Here is a 26,507-nt window from a genome sequence, read left to right on the forward strand (position 1 = left end):
ATGGCTACTGCGTTCTGTATGGATGAAAAACAAATTGAGGGACTTAGAATGCAAGGGATGTAAATGACTTGATCGATTTCTCTTCATCAACTTTTTATTTAGTTAATAACTAGTCCAAATTAAAGGCTGATTTAGACGATGCCAATCAGCGCTCTAGTTGAAGTATCCAGTGAACAGAGGACAGACAATCTGTTCAAGTTACTTGTACCAGTATCGAACAAGTAATTATCCTCTAACCTGAACAGAGTGTCTGTTCTCTATTCACTGGTTACTTCAACTAGAGCGCTTACTGGCATCGTCTAAATCAGCCTTAAGTTTGCTATAGAATCCGATAGATGAGGTTCTGACCTATCTTCCACATTGTCAAATACAGCTGGGAATGTATTTGCAGCGAAGTTATGACCAAAAGAGAAAGTCGATGTAGAGAAAACGATCAAATCACTTACACCTCTTTCATTCTAAGCCCCTCAAATAAAAGTATATATGCAGGATCAATGTTTCTCCATTTCCAGTTTTACTTCAAACAAACGAAATAAGAATCTAAAAGCGCCAACGTTATTTTCAATCGGACTAATAACACAACAAAATTGACAGCTCAAATCGGACTATCCTTTCTCGAATGATACGCGAATAAACATTTGTGACTATTGATTTTAATATTCGAGAATTTAAATAATTTGTTTCAGGTTTGATGCGATTTCCAGCTAAACTGCTACCAGATAAGGTTACACTAACGCCCATATTTCATACATATTCCATTGCACAGTCCCGTATTATTATTTCTATGGAAATCAGATGCACTGAACACAACTGGTAAATCACAGATTGCTTGTACCAATCGATCAATCAGAACGCAAGATTTCCGTTTATATAATTGTTAACATTTTTCAATTCTTCGGTAGTTAGTTCTTAAAACATATTTTTTCCTTAATTGTAATAGATTGTCAGAGAATGCCCCAAATCGATCGAATAATATGAGGAAATGCCGAAACAATAAACACATGAAATTAAATTGATGGGACCGTTTTTCAATACGCGTATTATTTAATATCAAACATCATGGACCAAACACGAACATAACGAATCGCTCCCCTACGTGTTTGCGTACCTGAGTTGTGCTAGTGAATAAGACAACTTTAGAACCTTGCCTTGCTTTGCAACGAACACCATGCGCCTGGAGCTATGCAATCATTTCACACCGATACACCACGAGTGTCGTTCGACGTTGTACGCGAAGGGGTTAATATTTCCAGAAAAACGTAATCCTACGTGTAAAATTTCCTTAGATGTCTTATCAAATTTACTTTCTAAAACACACCGAATATCATAATTTTAAAGCGACTGGTATTTTGACTTTGTCACAACACAATCCGGATATCTTCGAATGAATCTTTAGCGCAAAGCGATATTAGCATATTTTTTTTTTTTTTTTTTTATCTGTATTATAGTGACTTTCAACTCATTTGGCTGGTTCGTCACTTTTACTTCCATTTTTGGAAGAATGTCGGGAGTGAGAATTGAACTCGTGACCTTTAGCGTGAGAGGCATGGATGTTACCACTACGCCAGATCGCCTCCACATATTAGCATATTACATTCATGGACCTAATACTGTACAAAAAAAAACAGCTCGCTGTAACCGATCGTCCAGTTATTTGGAAATCTGTTCGATACAATTAGTACTTCTTCAGACTCAACGATTGGCATTTTATACAGCTTGACGCTGTAGATCGCGAATACGCTGCTGCCTCATTTGATCAACAGCAGCATGTGATCCTTGTTTGTCCTGCTCGGAATTCACGACACTTGTTCCCTAATCTGTTCAGTTGCTTCTGTGCATTGTTCAAGGGTTTTATTTGTTCGCTGAATCGCCAATCTTGATTTTCGGTGAATTCGCCGAATTCTCTATAATTTTTACTTCCAGAAACATTCCATTTCCGGAAAAGTTTGAATGAAAAATGGAAAAATTCGGAAAATTGAATTCCCATATGATCTCCAATTACGTCGTGATAAGCGCTGTTAGTCCATTCGATGTTTGCGTTGATGAAATTCGTCTTGAGCCGTCTTTACTTCATTGTATTAGCCAATAGATAAATGTTACAGCGTGAAAAATCAGAAAACATTCGAAAACTTTAAAAATTGAATTCCCATATGTTCTGAAGTAATATTGTAGAAGGCGTTGCAAGTCCAATTGAAATTCGCGTTGACCGAATTGATATTCGTGTGGCGGTGGTGTCAAGCGAAAAAGGTAATGGATTCTCGCACTTTGAAAATAAGAGTTATGAATGAAAATTTACTTTTCCGTATCAAATATGTATTCCATGTAAAGATGAAACATGTGTTTTGCGAATGATTGAAGAATCTTGAATGAGAATTGTGTCTAATTAGAATCAAATAATGAATTGTATCTAATTTTAGTTTTATATCATCATGACGAGTTTTGTTAGAAGAACATTTGCAGAAAGTGAAAATTCTAAAACGGCCAATAATAATATTCAATTTATGAATAATTCTAGGATTGAACCAAAGATCGTGCTTAGTAAGAAAATGTGAATGTTCGAATGTATTCATATCAAAAATCTGTTTTAGGCAGGACGAAGTTCACTGGGTCTGCTAACTAATTTTAATGCAACATTAACTGTAACTAAAACAAATCGATGTTAAATACGAAGCAAAAAGGGGAACAGGTATACTATTCATTTCACGATGACGAAGTTAAAATATTGACATTTGCAGTAGATTCTAATCAATTAGCACTCTATTAGATTGATAGGTTCAAAGGCAGTATATTTTTTTAATAATATCAATGTAAATTATTACTCGATGTTATTTGAATACTTCAAATAGGTAGTCCTGCCTAGAGGTGGGCAAAACGGTTCATTTCAGTGAGCGGCTCAGAGCCGCTCGTTCATTAAAACGAGCCGGCTCATTTGGGCGGATCTTTTTTGAGCCGAGACTCTTTTGAACCGCGGCTTTTTTTTAGCCGAGACTCTTTCAAAGAGCGGCTCTTTCATGAACCGCGGCTTTCTTTTAGCCGAGACTCTTCCGAAAAGCGGCTCTTTTTTGAACCGCGGCTTTTTTTTGAGCCGAGACTCTTTTGAGAAGCGGCTCTTTTTTGAACCGCGGTTCATTTCTGAAGAACCGTGGGTCGTACGCTCGTTCTGTCGAACCGGCTCAAATGAGCGGCTCGTGAGCGCTCGCCCATCTCTAGTCGTGCCTGCTGTAAACCAAAACTCATCATTATAAATTTTATTTATTTATTTATTTATTTATTTATTTATGTTGGCTTAACGTCTTTACAACATGGCCTGATTCACAATGTTTGATTTGTTTTTCTTATGTATCGTTTGTTGCTTGCAGTTTTTTGTAGTGCGGCTTGCAAGGCATGCTAGCAAAATAAATATCTCGCAGGAGGACCATCGTGATACCGCTGCTTTACGCCTTTACCAGGACTGGGACGTAGAGACGCTTATAGTGGCATCAATTCGCTTAGAGGAACCGTTTCCGGGTTTTGCGTGACTTTTCTTGGAGACTCGCAGTGCCCATTGCTCATCCCATCACATCCTACCTAGACAGCTTCCCTGAAACAGAGCAAGCCAAGAAAACGATCTTCAGCGGTAGGATTTCTGATCCGAATGGGAATCGAACCTGAAGTTCCCATCTTGGCAAGCGCCACGCTAACCACTAGGCTATGGGAACCACCATCATTATAAATATAAAACCTTTATCAGACCCAATTTTACTTCCAGATTTTTCAATCACTTGAAAAAAAATTTTATTGTTTATTTCACTCAAAAATCATTACCATTTTCGATTTGCGCGAATTGGTGTGAAACCAATGAAACACCCAGCTCGAGACCGTCAATCCGATTTACAATTGGATAGACGAATTCCGATATGGAATTCGAAACGGACTTATCTATGCTTGTCAGTAAGCAGTTTGTCTAGTTGGAATTCGTTTACTCATTCGGAGAAAATTCTCACTTACAAGACAGAACAAATCTGACGACTCGTTCTCGAGTTACACGTGGTCTTATGTACGTCACTTCGTTCTCAACAGAAGATATATATTTTTTGCTAATAACAAATAGGAGTACGGCCTAGCTTTTCAATAGCAACGAATTCTCAAAAAATAGGCATGTTCAGCAAAAGCTTATTTTAAATTTTTTTTTTCAGAAAAAGCTGCGCAATGTTTTTTTTTACATTAAGAGTAATTCAGATCCGATAAACTGGGAAGCCCACAATCTTTACCCAGAAAATTGTTGAATTTTTCATGCTGGAGGTTTATTTGTTTTGGTTAGTTTGGTTAAAACAACATTTTCTTGGTCTAGAAAAAAAATAAATGAAAACGGTTAGTCTTAAAATAATTCATTCTCGTACAGAATTATGTGTAGAACATATGAGGGGCTTAGAATGAAAGGGGTGTAAGTGATTTCATCGATTTCTCTACATCGACTCTCTCTTTTGGTCATAACTTAGCTGCAAACTCATTCCCAGCTGTATTTGACAATATGGAAGGTAGGTCAGAACCTCATCTATCAGATTCTATAGCAAACTCAAATTGGAACGTTTTTGCAGTTGAGTTATTAAAAAGAAAAAGTTGACGAAGAGAAATCGATCAAGTCACTTACACCCCTTGCATTCTGAGCCCCTCATATGTTTGTACCAGAATCTGTCAAATTTCTTTTTGTTCTTTTTCCAAAACTTACAATTTTTCAATTCCAGAAAAGGTCACTAAAACACATAAAAAATATTATTCTTGGACTAACCGGGGCCGAGCTTTATTGATTACCACTTTGTTTTGTTTGTAATTTTATTCATGAATATAAAATTGATAATATAATAACTGGTAATCTTTATATTATATTTGTTCCATTATGTTTTCAAGCAGGATTAATTGTAGGCTTTTCCTTGCATTTATTTTTTAAACTACAATTTCCTATGATTTCAAAATATAATAGCAAACACGACAAAACTCTACGCCGTAACAGAAAAAATCTATTTTTTTTTCTTTTGTGCTCCATTTACCCTTATCTTGACGAAAATCTTATTTGAAAATCCTAGAATTGGGCATCTATTAACTAAAATTTTATATTAATATTTAAAAAAATTTCAATTATTTTATAATTTCTGTTTCTATTTCACTGTGTTTACAATCAATTTTTCATCTTATTTTGAATCTATATTTATTTGAATTTGAAAAGTACACTGAGAGAAATAATTAGTAAATATAACGAATTTTTTGGTAAATACTACTAATCTATAGTCATTTTCGACCGTACTAATAAACACATATGTCAAGCAGAACCATGATTCGGAAGCCCAATATCGGCTACATTTTCTCGCCGAAAATGCAAGTATCAGAATTATATTATACCTCCGTATTGCCTTATAGGAACAATGAAAATGGTTAATACGCGCTTTTCTCACCAGTTTTTAATATCCAAGTTTACTAATGTTATCGAATAAAATATACTAATCCCTGGTAGGGATGCGGGTTTGTTGACAATATGTACAAAAAATTTGTACATTCTACTAATTTTGCATTATCAAATGTATTTGGTAGTTTTCGACCGAGGATTTTTCTAAGTGTACGACTTCATGCGAAAAGCCAGACCGTTTTTGGCCAATCCGGCATCGAGCTGCGCTCTAAACATACTTTATTCATAAAACGCACCCCTATTCGGAGCGCTCGATCAAGTAAATAAACTATGATGCGAAGCGGCGTTACGATTTTTACACCATTTGCCTACATTCGGGCCTTTCTCCGCACATTGCGTTATTCTTTTCATCGACTCGCCAAGTTTTTTTTGTGACAACCATGATTTTTTTTCTTCTCGTTCGCTTCGATCCCTCAAATCTCGGTCAACGGAAAGCCCTCTCCGTTTCGAACGTTCGCCACGGAGATTGTAAAAAACCCAAGCTCACCGTTGTATGTGTGTTTGTGTAGTTCTTACCTTTCGTAGCACACACCGCCGACGAATCGCTTTTGTCCGTGAGCTTGTCTACAGAAACAGTACTGGTTTCTTTTACGCTTTTCCTTCTTCGTTTTCGTATTTTCTTCTTCTTCTTTTATCTACCTACATCCCCCGAACCAACCCTCCATCCCGTGCCTCTCACCCTGCCCACCGTGAACTTTATGGTTGATTTGACCTCCTCCGAAGCCCGCGCTCTTTTCTAATATTTTGTTCAAATATGGAGGTTCGTGATCGGAGCAAGAACGGAGAAAACTACTATTGGAAGATCTATTTACTTCTTCTTTCGGTTCTTGGGAGATCTCTAAAGAAATCTCCAGGCGTTCGCAAGCGTAAAGGGAACGGTCTCAGAGACTGATTACCTGCGAAATTCGGTTTCGAATGGTTTGGCGATGCGCTTTATCTCCGAACGTGTCACATACACATAGTGAAAAAAGATGATAAAATCTGTGTCAATATTTGGCGCTGGCTCAGGAGGAGAGTGATGGCAAGGTGCGCGCCATAGGCGCACTTAGCCGCGCGCTATCTTCCCGAGAATAACGAATTACATTGAGAGGAGAATTATTATGAAATTGATAGTCAAATTCAGACAGGGGAGAAGTTGTGTGGCGTAAGCGGGCAAACACACTTGTTCAAATAGCATACGCCCGCAATAAACGCGGCTTTCTTAAAGAAAAGTTATAATTAGGCCCCGCGAGCAGCACGAGAATTCCGTGAAAACGAATCGGAAAATGGGGAACGAAGGCTAATTAATGGCCTAATCAAGACTAGCATGCCAGGCGCTTTAGGGGGTGTGGGGATTAATCTATTTCGTTTCTATGTTGTAACGCGAGGTTTGAGTATGGTGGAATTAGTACCTACGATGTACAAATAAAATCAGATGGTAAGTTTCACTGATTGCATGTAAGGAAACTGTATAATCGTACAATTTGTCGCTTATAAGCAGCTTACATAAGATTACAGGTAATATTCGTGCTTGACCTCTAGCTCTAAACTACTCTCCATGTGCAGTAGGGTGTAGAATGTATCGCTCTTCTTTGTAGATTGTTTCTGTTTGATTCCTCAAATATAATAACTTTTGATTTTGATGATTTTGTTACTTTTATCCGACACTTGATCTAGAATCTGCTTAAATTGGGTTGAGATCCTGATCTGAATTGCGCCTATGCAGTAGCAAACCATTTCAATACTTCCATACAACACCAACGAAAAAAAGGAACAGTTTTCCTGCTTCAGTGGTGTATTTCGCTGAAATAAGTCATTGTCTGTCAAACCAACTCTCAGCGAAGCAATCTTCAGAATTTCGCATAGAATGGTCATGTAAATATTTCCTAAACTTCACCATTTATTCGATTCGGACAGGTTCCCCAACTCCATGTCATGCTTCCTTAGCCAGGATGCTACCCCTTATGTTCGGCACCTTGTGTAAACTGACCAGACGTCCCGCGTCACGCGGGACAGTCCCGCATTTCAACAGAATGTCCCGCGTAAGATTACGTCCCGCATTTGGCAAAAGAAACGAAAATGTCCCGCGATATCAATATATTTGAATATTACAATTTGATTATGTTGATTTAATTGAATGGATAAACCACAAAAAAAACTTTTATTTGACAGACTGTTCAAGAAATCTTCCAATGCTTCCAAAGATTAATACGTTGAGCTGGTTTCATCGCACCGACAGTGGACTTTTTGTTTAGAAAGTGTCAAATGGAAACGACAGCAACAAAATTAGAAAATGATTTTTATAAAAGTCCTCTATTGATCCTATTGACCAACGTGAGGCAGACGAAAAGTTCATCTTTGGTCCCCTAACTCGGTCAGGGCTTAACGTGTTAGATAAGCCGGAATAACTAGTGTATACGGGACAGGAAGAGACAGGGTTGTTTGATGAAGTATCGTGAATGAAACACTTGGCGGCCTTACGGAAGTTGACCGGCACCTCAACTATGGCCGATGAGAAGATGTATGTTGGCGTGTTCTTTTAGCTTTTCGTGGCTTTGGTGGTCGTCTGTCCCTCCATTTCGGCCATTCGCTCAAAAGTTTTCTATCGGTCGCAGCTGGGGGATGTTGGAAAGATTGGCGGTTTATCTCCAGCCGATCCATCCTCCAGTGATCTTTTGGCATAATGGGCTGTTCCCAGGTTCGACCACATCACCTTCGCAACTTCCGGCAAGCACTTCGTACTGTATATCTCCCAGTTTACCACATGACTCAAAAGAAGAGCGGCTTGGACATTCCCTTCTCGTTTGTCAGAGAATGACCTTCTTGGAGAACTTGATGTGGGTGATTGTATTGTATGGTCCCCCTACATAGCTTCACACGAAGACAGAATTGAATCTGTACAAAAACAATTTTTATTATTTGCACTTCGTAAACTAGGCTTTTCTTCATACCATCTCCCTCCATATGAGGCACGACGTTGTATACTAATCAATATTAGAAGCCTAAAAGAACGTCGGAACTCTGCCATGATTCTATTTATTATTGACATCATATCACAACGAGTGGGCTCAGAAGAAATATTAGGAGACCTAAATTTTTACGCACCGATTAGGCACCTGAGAAACCCTAACATTTTCTACATAGATTACCGAAGAACGAATTATGCCAAATATAGTCCTATTAATCGTATGATGAGCCTCTGTAACATGTGAAATAATTGATGTAACCATGTCAAGGTCAATGCTCAAAGACTATTTGAATAGAATTAGATATAGTAAAATTTCACTGTAATATTTGGGCTGGTTTGACGAAATAAATAAATAAATGAATAAAAAATGATTATGTAACTTGTTAAAATCGTCTTTTGAATTAAACGGATAAATTATCCATCCAGCTCTCTTTAGTTTTTTTAGTTTTAAGTAAATAGTTTTAAGTAGTATTAAGAATGTATTGGTCTACAATTTTGATTGACGACAATACAATAAATAAAAAAATTAATTAGTCCAATTTTTAATGCCTACGTTAACACTAAAATCGATAAAAAATGGATTGGAATTTTCGAGCATTCCATTCGATAACTGGAAGAAAATTATAGAATTTGAATCGTGCTTGCCAGACCTAAATGCTCTGACCGAGTGAGAGATTTTCAGGCGTAAACAAAATCTAAACCACCGAAAAATCACAACTGAGTGATTACAGGTCAGGTTTAGTTGCTAGGACACATGTTCGGATTTTCACGAATAAATGAGACTCTCTAAACTATGGTTTATGTTCACATAACTTAACATAACGTTTTGTTTTTTGTGTCCCGCGTTAGACCTCTGACCATCTGGTCACTTTAACCTTGTGTGTATTTTATAAACTGTCTGCGACTTCTAGGCCCTCAAATGCAAGCTGCTTCTATTGCTGCTACAACTATCAACATTTGAAACAGCGGAGTTTTCAGAAATCAGTATATAGCTTTGTGAACAATTTTCATTCAACTTTTAATTCTAATAGTCTTATTTATGAGCTAAGAAGTAGTCCCACGTATGACGATGATCCTACAAATATCTCAAGGAAGACGACTTGACATGTGTTATCATTAATCCAATGTATTATTACTATGTTTATTGGATTCAAAGCGTAAGTTAAACTTCGATTTCGGGCGCAAAGTGGTATGCAATGTGCCTCTAGACATTTGAAATTCTATTTCAATCAGAATGACTCTATTTATTTCTAATACTAGCTGACCCGGCAAACTTCGTCCCGCGCAAAATATATGTTTTGTTATCACATCCACGTTTTCCTACTAGGCGCACGTCCATGGGTCTAATCGAGGAACTGTTCATTTATTGATCTTCTAATCTACCATTTAAAATTATTTTTTACTATAGAATTTCAGTACTTCTACCAAAACTCGACATTATTATATCAGATTATTTTCAGACACAATTTTCGTGCAATATTTTTCATCCACTTGCAAATAACATATTTCTCCGTTACATGGAATAAATGTTTGATACAGAAAATATGATAGAACGAAGACAGCCCAACTCGGACAACTCATCAACACATTTGGCGATCCACTTTTATGTTTATAGATAGAAGACGATATAGGAGTGCGTTTTATCACATTACAATCCATTTCCACTTTCGAATGAAGATCAATTTCGTTACAGCAAACATCAAATGGACTAACAACGCTTATCAATATGTAATTGTAGAACACATGCGAATTGAATTTTTCGAACTCTCCTATTTTCCTTCAGAGTTTTCCGAAAATTTTCAATTGTGCGTTGTTTTTATGGGACCTTCTCTCCTTTCCAGAGGAGGAAAGGGTGTCATACCATCATAGAAATATTTTTCGTACCCAAAAACCCTCATATCCCAAATTTGGATCAATTTGCTTGATTAGTTCTCGAGTTATGCAGAAGTTTGTGTTTTATTTGAATGGGAGCCCCTCTTTAGAGAGGGGGCAGAAGTTTCGAACTATCATAGAAACGTTCATCGATCCCTAAAACCTCTACATGCTAAGTTAGATTCCATTTGTTTGATTAGTTCTCGAGTTGTTCGGCACCCTCCCCCTCCCCCTCTATAGAGAAGGGAAATTGGAGTCAAACCACCATAAAAACATTCATTGCTAACCACCGTAAAACATCTATTGCACCCTGAAACCTCCACATGCCAAATTTGGTTTTATATGCTTGACCAGTTTTCGAGTTCTGCAGAAATTTGTGTTTAATTTGTATGGCAGCCTCCCCTTAGAGAAAGGGGTGAAGAGTCTAACCATCATAGAAACATTTATTGCAACCTAAAACCTCGATATGCCAAATTTGGTTTCACTTTAAAATCATGATAGCGGTTAAGGTTTTTGTAATTCAATGTAATTCGTTTGAAGCAATTCTCGGACACTTCGTTGTTCTTCAGCTATTTTAAGGCGTGAAGATTATCCACGTACACACAATTGTTTCCATGACCTCACAAGAAACAGTTCAAGTTACGTCGAATCACATGATATCGGCGGCATCGATTATATCATACAATTCCAAAATTATGTGATTTGGGAACCTTCTCCGAAATAAAAACATAGAAAAAATCTAATAGTCTCGCTAGTCGTTCGGTTGTCAAACGATACCCATTGTTCAATGAGTTAGCCTAGACACAAACCACCTGGAATTTAGTGGGATATTCGAAAAAGTTCATCGCATCGAGGCCATCTACACATCAGGCAACATAAATTGAAGTGCAACTTGACGGATATCGCGAATCAGTTTAGAGATTTCGTGATTGCCAACCTGAAAATACCTTGCTTGTTGACCAAACACGCAGCGGAGTCCAATCAAACTCGTCAAATATTTGATTCAAAATGACCGGCAAACTAACATGGGTGCATTACTCATCTGCCTATCCTAGTGAAAACTGGATGTGATAGCAATTTTACCTTGTTCATTTTGGGTCAGATGTCGTATAACGGCGATGCGGAACAGAAATAGACCTGTTCTCATGCGGATAACGTCAATCTTGCAAACAGGATTTGTTTTATTGAATCAAAAAATACAGGTAGCTTTTTAAATCATATTCCGAACACTTCATTTTAATAACTAAATTTATTGAATGCCATGAACAAATTTACAAATTTTAAACAAATATACAAATAAACATGATTTTGGGAAATTCTATGATATGTCAATATTTTTTTAGTAGTTGAAATCATCATCGTAAGCACTGAAGTGTCCGGATTTCGATGCATTGCGTTACTTCGTCTAATATTTTGGCTATAAAATTATAGGGGTTGTATCCAAGACATGAGCGATTTGAACGTAGAACTGCGCAGTTGTTTTCTTTAATTTGCTTTTCATCATTTCGGATATTATTCATAAATGCAAATTTCATGAATAGTTTTGGTGAACCTGAAAAAGGTCAATGGCTTTTTTTTATTTTAAAAGCAGTGATTCCTTCTTGCCTTCGTGAGAATAATACACGAACTGGTCATATGTCGCAATTTGTTACTTCATGTCAATGCCCGCATTGTACTGAGTGTTTATCGCGTTCCCGACAGTCTTTTTCGCATTCCACGTCATTCCACATTACTTTACCACTTCAATATATCTTTAGCAACACATAAAAACTGCCATGCCATGTGTCATGCCATGCTTCATGCTTTTGCATGTTGTCTCAGTGGTATCGCATCTATAGACATCTCCGTACATCGCCATTCAACCAGCACCAAACAAGCGTCCCACAGAGAACGCATACGGTAACATAAAAATGCATCGATAAAAATGAAACGTCGCGAGAATCAAAATAAACCCTTTTGTTGGCATTATTGGCCTCGAGAAGAGACAATTGCTTAGAGAAGTATTGCGTAAATGTCATCCTTGGCGGAGAAAGTTTTGCGACTGGAACGCACCACGCATAGCATTCCAGCAGAAGAATAATTTTCCTTGTGAACCGGCGTTGATGGCCCTACATAATGTGGCGAAAAACATTATGACGAGTGAAATATTCGCTCGCGGTTACAGTTCGAGGAAGAACGAAGATGTTAAAGAATGAGTACAATAAGCGATGTTCGCTGTTTCGACAGCGTATTTACAAGGATGGAGTTTAAGTCACAAATATTCTTATTCTCGCGACTGCATAAGAAGCCCGTTATTGACAGCAATAATTCGCATCCCAAGCATCGAATGTTGCCACCAGACGTCGACACTGTACATTCATTATAGCGAATAGGAACTTGTGGGTATTGAGCCGTCCGTACACGGGTCAACTGATACTAAACCTCAACTTGTCTTTACTCAGCTGCCAAACTTGAGCTCAACTTCGATCCAGACACGAAGCAACTTGAACCTGACAGATATCGTTAAGTTTTGTCTGTCATCTTTGAATCGCAGACGCTGACTCTGGAAATTTTGTGAACCGACGAAGACAACGCATTTTCATGAGGAATGAACACACTTTCAAAAAAAAATTGTGAATAAAAATAAATTTTCAGTACCAAATATGTATTCTATATAATTCCGAATCACAGTTTTTACTAGTGATGACCAAATATTGAACGGAAATAGTGTTTAAAGATAATTTTATATAATAATATTGAGTTTTTGTGGGAATATCAGAAAAGATGTAAAAAATGAGTTAAATTAGGATCAGCAAAACGTGTTTCAAATAATTAAATAATACCAAGTAAAAATGTTCAATTCAAATTTTAACAATTTAAAACTGATTTCGGGTCAGCCATTCTGACAGAAGTTGTAATTTATCTTATATACACTGATGTCGACACTATACATTTGTCATCGCAGCTTGATTACGGAAATTTTCTTTGACGAATCAGTTGAACGAACCAGGGATGCCAGGTTTGGAGATTAATCTGTTTACATGGTTTTTCTGTTTTGTAGCACAAGTTTTTCAAACCGAAAAACTCGACAATTCCACATGTTTTCGCGCATGAAATGTATAAGTAAACTGCTACAGTGAATTGAAAATATTTATTCTGCTTAAAACAAATGCTTAGACAATTGTGTAAATTTTTTGTTATCAATTAAAGTATGTATTTGCAGAAGATAAAATATGTTCCATGAGTCGTTTAACCCTTTGCGGTCGTATGTCGCTCTCAATCGCCACAGCAAGGAGCCTACTAATTTATGCAACCAAAGAATTTTAATGTCTCGTAAACATGGTCACGAATCAATAAGGACCTTCTATGAATAGAAGATGACGGCACTCGATACAAAACAAAAGATTACTAGCCTGGAAACATAAGAGAATACTCACGATGCTGGGATTCTCCTTTGTGAATCATACTATATAATTGTTATATGAATTAAAACACACTGATTTAGTGAACAGACTTGTCGGATGTTTGTAAAAAAAGAAAGATTTTATTTGTCATTCATAATCTTACATGTTATGCTTCACTGCCCTCTCAAGGGAAATTATTGTCGACCAGTCCAATACCCATATAGAAATTTATTACAACCGCTAAGGGTTAATATGTGTAGACTAAAAAAAATATGTTAAAATATATTTTGTATGTTAAATAGCTCCATTGTGATTAAACATAATAATAATACAGGATTGCCATTTTGTAAACGCGGAGGCGACCTTTTTGATTTATGTTGTAGTGTGTTTTCAAGTCAAGTCCATTCACTTGATATACATATCCAAAACAACATTTTTTTTTTTAGAAAATATGAAATCGACCATTTTATATCGCCATTTGGATTGGATTTTTGAAATTAAGGAATACTCATAACAATAATGACAACATAAATAATTGTGTGTACTAAATTTAAGAACAAACAATCAGAAGGAATGGAATCGTTCATCTGACACCTACATGCAGAAGTTGCATAAAAATTAAAAAAAAAGTAATTTATCATTTTGTGACTGTAACTATCTTGTATTAGAATTTTTCATAAATAGCCGTGCTCTACTAGTCAGGCCCTTTCATTTGATACCCATATTGATGGGTTTTTGAAAAAGAATATACCGCCATTTTGTGATGGCGGCCATCTTGGATTCGGTTTTTTCATTAATAAGCCCTAGTCAAGCCTACTCATTTGATATATTATATTATAGTGATTGGGTTTTGAAAAAATAGTGCTTCCGCCATTTCATAGCGCCCGCCATCTTGGAAGATCATGGAATACGCAGTTTTATAATCTCAGCAGAGATAAAGATGTGTTACGAATTTCAGATCAATCGGTCAATTGGAATGGAATGGGGTTAAATTTGTATTAATGTGGGTCAGCGCTACTGACATACAAATTACAGGTCAAGCTAAATAAAACCGTTTAAAATGTGTGTTTGTTATGCATTCATTTTGAAATTCTCTTTTCCATGTATATGTCAAACCCATGTATATGTCAAACCCAATATAAATATATAAAATATTTAAACGTAAATTCAAGCACGGTAATACTCCTTTCTGACGACCAGATAGATCCAATTCGAGTTTAAGTTTTTTTTTTAAATCATATAGTATATCACAAGGTCTACTGTTCACCATCAATTCAATAATATTTGCATAATACTATTGAATGTACGGAAATTTTATACCCGGGAGATCTCATAAAACATAATAACATTTATTGTCATCAATAAGAAAATATAGTAAAACACAAATGCATAACGAGCACACATTTATATTTTATTTTACACTAGCTGACCCGGCAAACTTCGTCCCGCCCAAAATTTGTATTTTGTTATCAATACCTTCAAACCTTCACGTTTTCTTACTAAGCGCAAGTTCATGAGTCCAATTGCAGAACTGTTCATTGATTGATTTCCTAATCGACCTCGTTGAATCTATCTTGTACTAAAAAAATCCTAGTTCATCTACCAAAACTCATCATTATAATATCAGATTATTTTCAGACACAATTCTCGTTCAAAATTTTTCAACCACTTGCAAATAGCATGTTTATCCGTTACATGGAATAAATGTTTGAATAGAGACAGGCCCCTCCCCTCTTCACTTCTTAGAGAGAGGGGGGAAGTGTCTATTCACCATAGAAACGTTTGGTGCCCTCTAAAATACACCTAACCCCCCCCCGGCCTTAGAGAGGGAGGATTATCTAACCACTATAGAATCATTTATTGCACCCTAAAACCTCCACATACCAAATTTGGTTTCGTTTGCTTTATTAATTCTCGAGTAATGCAGAAATTTGTGTTTCATTTGTATGGCAACCCCCCCTTAGAGAGGGGGATGGAGTGTCTAACCACCATAGAAACATTTATTGCACCCTATAACCTCCAGATGTCTAGTTTGGTTTCATTTGCTTGGTTAATTTTTTTATTTTTGTATACACATCTTTCATTTGATTAAACAAATTTTTTCAGACTTAAAAAAATTGGCTCCTTTTAACGAACCACAAAAAATGGCACGAACAAAAATTGAACGAAAATGTTGTCAACCTCAAATGACGGCCTTAGACTTTCGGAAAAAAAATTAACCAGAAATGTCATATGTACAGAATTTTCTGCAAAGGTGCAAAGTGTATTTTAAAGCTCCCCATTTTGATTCGACTGTAAAAGTTTAAAAAAGTCACACATACCTTCAAAATTAGATTTTTTTTGTTTTTGCTCGAATTATGAAAAATCTCAAGTAAAGTACCGTTCTGAATCATATAAGGCATATGATGCAGGAAACAGATCTAAACTTTATGCACAGGTATTATTTGGTTGATATTTTAAATAAATTAGTTCAATATGTTTTTAAGCTTTCTACTTTGGTACCTATTTGATTGAAAACATAAAAAAACTAATCGAATAAAATGTTTTTCGAATGAAGCGAATAAGAATCAAACTTCGGACACTAAATCAAACTTCAGACAGATTGAAATCAAATTTCGGACACTTTATTTTGTAATTTTTTGGACGAAAGTTACATAACACTTGATTATATGTTGTAGTCAACTGCGAAACACTTACCAAGCAATCACAGTAAACTGTTAACAATGATGAGAACTGATGGAACACGGAAGAAATTTAAATATTTATGAACGGGTAAATTCTACGTGCTCACGCTAAGGAAACGTCAGAAACAAACGATAATGAGTAGTGTTGTAACATTTCTGCCGATGATGTTATAATTTAAATGTAGTTCTTATTAACATTTTCATTAAAATCATCATTATTATTGTATGAAAATATTATCAGACGCTATTTTTTATCATTATTTTTTTTAACCATTTACTGAAGGTGTCAAACTATATAACATGGAAAATTAGTTTCACACGGGAAATATAATTTTCATCTACACTTTTGGTTCTAAAATGTATTGATTTATCCCGAAAATTCACTTCATTCACGCCAGTTGAGAAAAGCAGCCGTTCTAGATGTGAAGACATGGTTTCATTTGAAAGATACAGTAGAACCCCGATTATCCGTGGAATAGTCGGGCTAGCTCCCCGCGGATTACGAAAATCGCGGATAACGCAATTAAAGGCTAAAAATATGGTGCAAACAAAAAAAGATATTTATACATGAAAACTATGTTTCATCAATACAGAAATCATTAAACTATCCATCTGTAAGGTCGTTTGCACAAGTAATCAGATAATGTGAAAGACATGACCAAAACAAAAGCACAAGACCCTACCGCTCACTGGCAAATTCCGGGATGTTCTATAGAATTACAAATGAACTCGCTTTCGCGGATAATCCGCGCCGCGAATCATCCGCTCGCGGATAATCGAGGTTCTACTGTATTTGTTTTTTGAAGTGATTCCAAAGGATTATCAGGATTGCTCATATGATTTGCATTTATATTCTTACAGGTTATCAAGAAATTCGAGGGGGTGATATGCAAGTCAAACATTGCCATATTTTTGTAATAGGTTGAGGAGATGGGACGCGCCTTCTGGACGGATGGCTTCATGAATTATTTTTCTTTCGATAAAAATTCGTTATTTTTTGGAACAGACCATGCGTGTCCAGCAAAAAGTATTGACGACGTTGTGCCGATCTCGCGATTAAAATGCTCAAGTTCATTATTATTTCTATTCATTGCTATTGAATTCCTCGCGCCCACACAATCCAATCCATCATAGTTGGGACGAGACACGAATGCAAGTGCCTTACCTCGGTGTCATTAGAAATTCTCCCCGCCAATATGGAAATTTAGTTTATGTTTCTTGTGTTTCATATCTGCGCATACCCGTCCCGTGTTGTTCGGAGGGATCGTGTCGATTGTTGCCTGTTTTACACACATTGGCAATCCAATCGATACGAGGCAACCCCACACCTTCCCCTTCGTTTCACCACCCGCTTCATTGTCTGATCAAGAACAAACACTGAACGTGTACGACTTCAGGCCAGCCATCGGCTAGAGCTCGGCGAAGGCGCAGGGAAGAAGTGACATTTGAGGAATATTAATGTGTGTAATAATAGCGATTGTGGAATAATCATTTCGATAGGTTCTAATGTTCAATTGAAACCTATGTGAGCACAGTTGTCGTAGAAGCCCTGTGCATGTAAGACAGCATGAAAACATTGCTATTTTAACTTAGGTCTAGCACTTGGGAAGACCTATGTACGCGGGAAAGAACGAGGGTTGAAGATGGGCTTTTGGCCGAAACAGGTGGAACGAATGAAATGTGACTGGAAGGAATCGGTTTCCCCCCTCAGCGTCAATTGAATTGATCTGTTTGAATTGATAGATCGATTCTACCGACCGCGTATGGCTTCAGCCGATCGTAATTAGCGGTTGCTTTGGAGAGGTCCGTTACGTTCACTCTCTTGTTGTTGGACTCATCTTCAAATTGGATGGTTCAGCGCTAAGCATTGAAACCTTCCAACGGAGCATCGTTTAGACCGTTAGTAATCCTTGGCGTATTTAGCATAACCAAGCTTCGCTGAGCGCTCCCTCATAAGCAAAGTTGGCAGTTTACTTTGACTTTTAATAGGACAAAAAAAAAATCGTGACTTCAAATGCTGCAATACGATTTCCTACGCTGTGAAGATTCACCCGTCACCCGTTTTGCGTTCAGTGGGGCGCCTTTGACATTTTCGCACCGCACCGCAGATCGAGAATCTTCACAACGCAATAACCTCAATAATGACGAGTGAGAGAGAGAGAGAGACCCAAGCAAAACAAGTCAAGCGCCGAAGTCGAAGTGATGGAAAACTTCGACGGCATCAGACGACGAACTTTGGTTTTTATCACCGGCAGCCATCGATTGCGACAGCCATTGTCGACGAACAAGGGGGGACAAGAAAGGTTGATGTCTATCCCCGGCAGGAGGAGAACGGGAAGAGACAGAGTGATAGTGAGATACGCAAAGAGGTTCTTATCTGGTTTCCTGTTGCCATGCATTGCATTGTCATCCACCGGTGATGAAGGTGCGTCATAAAACCGGATGCACACCGATGGATTTAAATTTTGCGTCGACCTTCGCGCAGTCAAATTAGGAGGAGGCGGAAGTTTGTTATCCGGACATAAGAAAAGGTTGAAAATTTTGGTTTGGTATTTTTGTAACAATCTTTCGGTTCCTTTTTATTTTCAAGTTGTCTGGGTTTTGACTTTATAATCATTCGAACGGAGAATGTTTGTGTCTGATTTGAGCAAATATATATATATATTGCATCTTGGAGAATAGGGAGTTTCATGAATATGCTAAGAACCCTTCGAAACATTCTTCCTTTCCTGTTAATGAGGGGTAGAAGTGGTCATAAAAATTGAATAACCCTGACATTTTTGAGAGGTTGCATTTTTATGTTCATTGATTAAATAGAGGGTTTTCTAATAAGAGCAATACGGTTTAAAATTGAAAAAGCACATAAATTTAAAAGAAATACTGCGGAATAGGTGACGACTCGATGCACCATTTATGCTGGAATGGTACCTATAGTGGCTCGCATGTTGGCTTCAATTTAATCACGAATTGTTGGTATTGTATTACCCAAAAAAAATTAAAGGCCTTAAGTCACACGATCTCGGTGACCAGTGGTCTTACGTATGCCGTCCAGCGCTCGCTAACTTTCGGTTGGACCTAACTAAAGGATCATCTCTTTTGTTTAAAACTAAACGGGCAATCGGTGGTACACAGATTTGCATGGGAGAGGCCACCGCTTCAGACGGACGACGGCGCTTCCTTATCCTTGTTAGATGGGGACTTCGTCTCCATTACATTGAGCTCAGAATAAATTTCATTTCTAATAAAAATTAACTTGTACTCAAAATTGCACTGCGATGGCGTTAACACGTGAGTACCGTAAAAAATAATATTTTATACAACGTTTTCATCTCAAACCTGATTAGTTCTTTCGTGTTTATGTGTTTCGTTCAAAAATTTTTAATTGGATCCGGCAAACGAAAATTTCTTAATTTAATAATTACAGAAAATTATTCCTTCTTTGACAATGTTTCTGTGGTCATAAAAACTGAGTGCTCACCTGTCTTTAATTTATTATCAGGACTATTAAAAAAATTTTTATATTTCTATCTCATTCGAGATTGTTTGCCATTCGGGTAAACGTTCTATCCATATAAATGGTATCCGAGTAACCTAGTTTCTCGTAAATGCTCTAGAAGCTCGTTGTGTTATAATATCGTTCTTTTATCTCCTTCCAATGCATTGTTTTTTAACAGATTTCAATATTTCATTCTATAAATTTTATGGCGACTGCTTGAAACTAACAACTTTCTTCTACTTTCTATGGGCAACGTGATTCAAATGGCTGGATAACGTTTTTAATCGAATTTATAAAGCCAGTCAGATTAGTCAGTCATTTATACAAAATTTATAATTTAATTAATATAAAAGTGAAACTATACATTTTTTTCATAACTTTGAAAAGTATAGTACACAACGCCACTCTCTCTCATTTTGGGTCTACCCACACAATACACGAATCTATTTATATTATTTAATAATTTTTTCCTTTATTTATTTAATAAGGCTCAAGTGGACAAAAAGCCACCATCAAGCAATACATTTTAAAACTATTTGAATATATTATAACTACATAATCATTAACTTAAGTCTAATTAGCTAAAACTACAGTGCAATATGAAATATATATATATATATATATATATATATATATATATATATATATATATATATATATATATATATATATATATATTTTTTTTTTTTTCATATTGCATATCTATATTTAGGAATAGGAGAATGATCAGTGGGAGTAAGAGATGTGACCTAAATAATAACATTAGGGTCGCGAATAGCTAAGATATCGCGAACTGACATGCGTGAGTGTACTCCTTGAGCCTCAAATCGGCAACCAGTTTGATTCTTTCATTGCAAACTACATTACATGAATTCTTCACCACAACTGCATAAATTGTTAGTAGCAAGACCTATGCGGAAGAGATGCGCATTTAGCGCGGAATGATTGGACATCAATCTGGACATAGTTCTAATAAAATTTCTGTCAAGATCTAACCCTTTAAACCAGGTCTTCGTTGAAACTTTGGGGATAATAGCGTATAGCCATCTCCCAAGCTCATCTCTGTTCCATTGGTTTTGCCAACTGGTGAGTGACTGCTGTCGGGGAATGGAGAAGAATTCCCGATACGCTATTTGTCTTTCAAAAACTGTGCCCTGCATACTACCCATCTTTGCGAGTGTATCCGCTTTCTCATTACCAGGAATAGGACAATGGGAAGGAATCCAAATGAAAGTGATTCGAATACTTTTATCAACAAGAAAAATCAATGCATTCCTCATTTTGATAAGAAAATATGATGCTCTCGTCTGTTGTTTCAATGATTCAAGGGTCTTCAAGTTTATGGAAGCTAGTGTAATGTTCATTAAAGATACTAAAACCAGTGGATCCGTTGATTCTTGAACCATCAGTGAAAAACATTCTTGAAGAATTGATATGGTTATATTTTGAAGCAATAATATTAGGGATTAACGATGATCGAAGATGATCTGAAATGTCTCGAGTTTCGTCCTTCATAGAAAGATCAAAATCAACGGAAGATCTGCAAAAGTTCGGAAAGCTAACATTATTGAAGATGTCTGCTGAAGGTTTTATTTCTTGAGAAATGTAATGAGAGTACAGATCGAAGGATCTCGACCGTTAGTTCAATTCGAGTAGCTTCTTACAATTCCCAATTACTAATGGGTTCATGATTTCGCTTCGGAATAAGAAGCGATAGGACAGTTCCCAAAACCGAGCCTGCAATGGTAAAACTCCTGCCAGGACTTCAATGCTCATGTTGTGTGTTGATTGCATGCACCCTAAGGCTAAACGCAAGCAACGATAGTGTATCCTCTCCAGTTTAATGATGTGGGTTTTAGCAGCAGAACGGAAACAAAACGAACCATACTCCATGACTGACAGTATTGTAGTTTTGTACAGCCGTATTAGGTCTTCTGGATGAGCACCCCACCATGTTCCAGTAACTGTCCGGAGAAAATTTGTTCTCTGTTGACATTTTTTATTCAGATACGCAGATAATTGAAGCAGAAGTTCGGGAGGTTGGTGCTTCCTAGAAAATACAGCCATTTCTGTTCTCTCAGTTGAGAATTCAATACCTAGCTTCACAGCCCATGTAGATAAATTATTTAAGGAAATTTGCAGCAGTCTTTGCAAATCAATAGTTCTAGTACCTGATATGGATACAACACTACCATCTGCCAGTTGCCTCAAAGTACATCCATCTGCAAGATAATCATCTATATCATTAATATAGAAATTATACAGAAGAGGATTTAAACAAGAACCTTGAGGGAGACCTATGTAGCTAGTCCTAGAAACGGCACAATTTCCATGAGAAAAGTGCATGTGCTTTTGGATAACAGATTAACCAAAAAGTTGTTTGAAATTGGTGAAAATCAATGGTTGTGAAGTTTATCGGATAAAATTCTTATAGATACTGAGTCAAACGCCCCTTTAATGTCTAAGAAAACAGAAGCCGCCATTTTAATACCGCGTATCTGGATTGAATAAATAGCTTCTAATCAAATATAGCTGTAAATATGTAGTACATTTAAGTAAATGTTAATTTCGGGTAAATGTTATATTCGAGTATATGTTGCATTCGAGTAAAGGTCGCATTTGAGTAAATGTCGCATAAATGTCCATTCGGGTATCTGTCGCATTCGGGTGATTGGAATTCCGGAAGCTGTCGTCCGGATAAATGTAACACCCATACAATTTGACACTTTTTTCGTTCAAATTGAATGAGATTTTTAGAAGGAATTTGACAGAATAGGCTCCCAAATTTAACTAGAGAATATGTAGAAAAAGAATAATATCATAACCATATTATTATAATCTTCATACTATACTTTTTCATTAATTTACTAGCTGAACCGGCAAACTTCGTTCCGCTCAAAATTGGATTTCCTGTTATCAATACTTTCAAACATTCACGTTTTCTTACTTAGCGAACGTTCATGGATTCAATCGCAGAACTATTCATTGATTAATCTTCTAATTGACACTTTAAAAAAATCCTAGTACTTTTAACAAAACTTGTCATTATAACATCAGATTATTTACAGACATTTCTCGTTCAAGATTTTTCAACCACTTGCAAATACAGGTCGGACTCGATTAAACGTGATTCGATTATATTCAATTTTGAACTCGATTATATGCAGTTTGAAAAAAAATATTTTTTTTAATATTTCAAATATGACTTATTTCAAGAAAAAATGTAACCTTTCAACGTTAAGGCGAAATTTAAGTTATATGTACAGAGGAGTAAAAATCATGATTTTTGAAGATTTTTCACCAGGAATTGTTTATACCGATATTGCAGCCAAATTAAGAAGTTGAAGTGTCAAAGAACAAATTATAGAGCGGTTAGAGAGATTCAATTTAATTGATAGAAACAATCAAGTTTAATATCAACTTCAAGGATAAAATTACTTAAATTACTTTTTAATGTATTGTTTTTAATGTATTTGATTCAACTTTTTAATGTAGAGCCAGTTTGAGGCAGCAGAGTCCGAAACAATAAAAAAAGCTCTAGTACTCTGTCATTGTTGAAATTCAAACATTTGCGTAGAAGGATTTTTTTTCATCTAACATGATCGTCTATCACCTCCTGAGAGAATCTGGATATTTTTTTTTCATGTGAGAAAGGTGTTTTCTGACTGTAAGGGAAAATAAAATTCTTCTTTTTCATTCAAATAACGAAAAATACATGCATAAAAAACGAATGAGAAAACAATTTTTTTGACTCGATTATATACAGGATTCGATTATATACAGTGAAAAGAAATCAGAGACTGTATATAATCGAGTCCACGCTGTAACATGTTTCTCCGTTACATGGAATAAATGTTTGATACAGAGAATATGATAGAATAAAGACAGCTCTAAATCAGGCAATTCCTTTCTCGAGTTTTGCTTTTAACAACATATCAACATACAACGCTTGTCTCTATGTAATTGTAGAACATATGGGAATTAAATTTTCAGAATTTTCTTATTTTCCTTCAGTGTTTATAATTTATAATATATATATAATATGTTTGGTTGAAATACGTGTAATATTTTCATGAGACCCCTCTCCATTCCAGAGGTGTCATACCATCATAGAAACATTTCTCGTACCCAAATTTGGTTCCATTTGCTTGATTACTTCTTGAGTTATGCAGAAATTTGTGTTTCATTTGTATGACAGCTCCTAAAACCGATCGATCTCTAAAACCTCTATATGCCAAGTTTGATTTTATTAGCTTGATTAGTTCTTGAGTTACTAAGATTTTTTTTCATTTGTATCGCTCGGGTACGCTTGCCCTCACTGTTTGTTTATATCGTTCCGGTGCCTGATTTTGGAGTCCGTATCAGCACAAATGTATGTGTAATCAGAAGCTTCAATTTATTTCAATTTATTTTGACAAATTAACTATTGAAAACTATACAGCTATACAATACTTTATGACGCTACCGATTTTTCTACCAATATGCTCCTGAGCGATGTAGTCCCATGTCTAAAAATATTTCTACAGAAAATACATCAAAAAGTTAGAGGAACATTAGAATGATTGTTAGTTAGACCGGAAACTTATTAAGTAATGTGTCATAATCCTTTTCATCCTGTTTCCAAAACGAGAAATGATGTATATCTTTTGTGACATCTCAAAGTACAAATTCAATTTCAACCAACAATCTTCTTCCATTGCCTCGTCATTCATTTCCAAGTGTTTTGTGTTCGAGGACCTAGTGTAGTGTGAAAGAAATTCAATTCCAATCTCTTGCCATCAGTCATCAGTCGAGCAGAAGCTCACCATTGTCCAGTCTTTTAAGTATGCAGCTAATACCTGCCCAAAATCGTGACAGCCTTCCCATAAAACATAAAATCGTTTTACGATCCATTAGATCCCTTCTTCTTCCTCGCTACGAGGACAATCCTGTTGCTGGGGTGGTGCATTACGCAGCAATGTTTCCTGTCTGCCATTGTCGAATTGAGTGCCCATTTAACTGCAAATGGCATGTCTCGTTCCTTGAGGTCCGTCTCAGGTTCGGTTTGCATTTCGAAATAAAAAAAAATCATTAACAACAACCGACTATCAAGAACAAGGGATCAGAGCAAAGTGCAATTAACATCATCACCCACGAACTCTTGCAACTTCTTGCATGCAAATGCAAACCGATGTGTGGCGCAGAGATGCCAGTCCAGGGAGGTTTTCCATTATTCGCAATACATGGAATAGAAAGTCATATTTCGCGTGAATGATCAAACCGATTGAACACTATCTATGGGGTTGTTTCACCTTATTCCTTTGGTTCCCTTCAAAATCAAGTTTTATTTTGAATCTGAAGAAAGTGAATCTTAGAATACCACCTAGATCCGGCATCTCTGATGTGTAGGTGCCGGACAACTGTGCTATCACTTAGCTGCCCAAGGCGGGGGCGCCAAGCACGATGCGTTGGTTATCTCCCGCGCACTAGAAACAACAAACCTGGAGGTGGGTGGACTCCCAGCAGAATGATTTATATCAACCGCCTCGCCAAAGGGTTCGCTTCTTGTGCAAACTCCGGAGAAGTTCCCGTGAACTGGTTCGCCGTTCGCGCCGTTGTTTATCGTTTGTGCTGCGAAATTGAAATGCAAACAGTATTTTTCCAAAGAAAATATAAGTTTTGCTGTTCCCTTCTCTTCTCTCGTTTTCTCAACACACTCATTGCTTCGCCTGTTTCCCTTCTTTGTGTGACCGTTTTGCTTTCCATATAATATGAACGGTACAAATGGTAGCGAAGCTGATGCGGGGGGGGAGAGGGTGAAACGAGAACCGAGAAACCGATCTCAAGAAAGCGCTCCGCACACACCTGAGTAAACCTCTGCGCCTAAGCTACAGAAAAGCGAGTCCGAGCGAACTCACCACCTCACAACAAACTGTGACAGCATCGCGCGAGGGAACTCACCTCAAACACAAACACAACCGCGCAGCAGGACAAGCTTTGCGACGTGACAAAAGTTGGATAAACAAGCAAAGGTAGAAGAAACGAGTTTTACCTGTTCCTTCCTTCGCTCGCGCGCTGGAGTTTGTGTAATTTGGAGTGGTGTTTACGCACACTCACCTGTCCAACTTTTTTTCTTCTTTTGGTCTTTGGTAGCTGTTATGGTGTGGGGTGGCGGATAAACGCCGTGAATAGCCATTAAAGCCAGTCTTGATTTGGCATCCGAGAGCGTTGGCTGCGTTTCGCCGGAAGGTCCGTGTTCTGACGGATTTAGTGGGCATTGGTTTTTTGTTTCATATTTGTTTGGTTCTATATCGGAGCGATTCGAAGGAAGCTCTCGCGGGATCGGAGGCAATCGTGATCGCGCGCGCGCTCGTTTGTATGTGTGTGTGTGTGTGTGTGTGTTGATGTGCGCTCAAAGTGCTTATTTTTGAGAATTAAGCATACCCACTATGGTGGAATCTGGCATCGAATCGTTTGATGCACTCTCGAGATGTGTTGGGGCAATTATGACACAAAGAAGCAAGAAAATTATCTGACCCATTAGAAGTGAACGTGAAACGTTCACCGAAGAAGATTCTTTTTTGGTGCAGTGAGGTTTGTTTGGTGTCTCTCTCTCAGGATCGATCTGAATGGTAGTGATTGGTGAAATTGTGGAACAACCTTTGGAATAGTCGTGTTTGTCGATCACCGAATGACATATGTCGCT

General features: G+C 37.0%; 1 protein-coding gene across 5 annotated transcripts in view; it reads left to right on the forward strand.

Moving 5' to 3' along the window:
• The window catches only part of LOC129763583 (uncharacterized), a 300,619-nt gene that overhangs the window by 232,717 nt on the left and 41,395 nt on the right, over window positions 1-26,507 (forward strand). Inside the window, exon 1 of one of the 5 annotated variants that reach the window (XM_055762803.1) lies at window positions 26,002-26,395. The exons of the other annotated variants lie outside the window; for them this stretch is intronic. The gene's annotated coding sequence lies outside the window, so the exon portion shown is untranslated. Of the gene's footprint in view, window positions 1-26,001; window positions 26,396-26,507 lie in introns of those variants that run through there. 5 annotated transcript variants of the gene reach the window in all.

The sequence above is a fragment of the Toxorhynchites rutilus genome, chromosome 1 (assembly GCF_029784135.1).
Source record: "Toxorhynchites rutilus septentrionalis strain SRP chromosome 1, ASM2978413v1, whole genome shotgun sequence".
Taxonomy (NCBI): Eukaryota; Metazoa; Arthropoda; class Insecta; order Diptera; family Culicidae; genus Toxorhynchites; species Toxorhynchites rutilus.